This window comes from Mya arenaria, chromosome 14 (assembly GCF_026914265.1).
Source record: "Mya arenaria isolate MELC-2E11 chromosome 14, ASM2691426v1".
Taxonomy (NCBI): Eukaryota; Metazoa; Mollusca; class Bivalvia; order Myida; family Myidae; genus Mya; species Mya arenaria.
Genome location: NC_069135.1, coordinates 59,076,738 through 59,078,556, shown reverse-complemented (window position 1 = coordinate 59,078,556; position 1,819 = coordinate 59,076,738). Strand labels below are relative to the sequence as shown.

General features: G+C 37.5%; 1 long non-coding RNA gene across 1 annotated transcript in view; it reads right to left on the bottom strand.

The window, feature by feature from the left end:
- Nucleotides 1–817: 817 nt before the first annotated feature.
- The window catches only part of LOC128217893 (uncharacterized), a 2,800-nt gene continuing 1,798 nt past the window's right edge, over nucleotides 818–1,819 (bottom strand). The window contains exons 2-3 of the long non-coding RNA XR_008258285.1: nucleotides 1,430–1,776; nucleotides 818–890 (exon numbers count right to left, since the gene is read on the bottom strand). This is a non-coding gene — a long non-coding RNA (uncharacterized LOC128217893). The remainder of the gene's footprint in view (nucleotides 891–1,429; nucleotides 1,777–1,819) is intronic.

Here is a 1,819-nt window from a genome sequence, read left to right as displayed (position 1 = left end):
CAGGTATACATCCCCCCACCCTGATTTCAGTACTATCTTTATGGGTACAGAATTAATTTATTAACTAACTAATAACTTTCCTTTTTTAGTTTTTTTTAGAAATTGATTAAATCGTGCACGGACTTTGTTTGATATCCATTTCCATGAATTGTCGTCCATTACCATGAAATATCATCCATGTCAGTTTCCATAAATTGTCGTCCATGTCATTTTCCATGAATTGTCGTCCATTTCCATGAATTGTTCATTGTCATAAAAGTCTTTTGACTTGCTCATGGTTTTGGACCAAAAAAAACAATACAATTATAGTATAAAAAAGTATTTTGGTTTAAGTGGGATGCGAGTCAAGAAAAAACAAACATAACAGACGACTTAACCACTAGGCCACAAGAACTTTTACAAAAGAATATATATTTTGACCTTTTAACAATACATTGATAATAACACGTGATAATGTCAATCAACCAATCACGCAAAAACGAATCGTTCAAAGCCGTTATTAACGCTAATGAAAATTGAGGTCTTCACAGACGGTATTTGAGCAAATATCAACATTTGCTGAGAGTTCCAGCTTTTGGTATCTTAGTTTTCATGCTCCTTATGATTTGCCACACTTTATTTCGTCATACAAAAAAGTCCATTTTACAAAAACATGCATTTTTTCAAAAACATGAGCGAGTCCCTTTAAATTTCCATATGATACTATCGGCTACTTTTTCGGTCGCACATATCTGCGCAGAGCGCCTTTGATGAAGCAACTCTTATAATTGATTGTTCAAAACCATATGAAGTTTCCTCCTTTATTTAACAACAATGCTAAGTTTTTGGATTAGGTTTTTTATTCAACAAACATTAATAACAGATCAGAAAATGGCAGCCCATTCCGTCATCTGAAAGCAAAATAAAAACATGACGGTTATTAAAAAATCTCATCAGTATAAAAGTGGTCTAATGATAAGATCTGAAGCAAACTGTAGCAGGTTGTGCGGCTAGCGCAGTGGTTAGCGCACTCGCTTCTCGGCAGGGTTCAATTCCCGGCATAGACGTATGTGAGTTTGGGCTGTTGTCAACAAATCAGACAAGAGGGTTTTCTCCGGGTACTCTGGTTCGCCCAACAACATCAGTTTAAAGTAAACAGTTATCGTCAGTATGTGGCAGTATTTATAACACCGAAGAATAGAAAACTGACGCAGATCGTGGCCTTTAAATTGTAAAATAATTTGCGTTTTCTGCTATGCTTTATATCTCCTATTCAATAAGTCACTGAATTTAATTCTATTGAATTGAGAACAAACACATTAATGTTATGTTAATTAAAACTTAATTTGAATTACCATCACTGTATGGTCAAAACATTGGTACGTATTACACCAAAGCATGATGATTATATTACCAATTCATCCGTTTAATATGCATAAATCATACAAACCTCGATAAAAGCGTTGTTCCTCCTGGTCTTATCCAACGTTTACGTGTGAATACAGTCGATCCCGTGACAGAAGTGTGCGTCGCACGTGGAATTTGCTCCACAATGAGCGCATTGCCAATCTTGCTCACACTCCTCAGCATCTATGTGACAATGACATTCATTCTCGTGGCACAGAGCCTGGTGTCCAATTGTGTCACACACAACTTCTTCGCAGTGGGCGTCGATTGTGCAGTTTACGTACGGGTGACAATGACATTCATTCTCGTAGCACTCAGCCTGTTGCCCCACTGTGTCACATGCCCCTGTGCAGTCGGCGTCGGTGGTGCAGTGCACGTGCTGGCCATAGACTATGGAGAGAGAGAGAGAAGAAAAACTTGTAATTTTCACTTA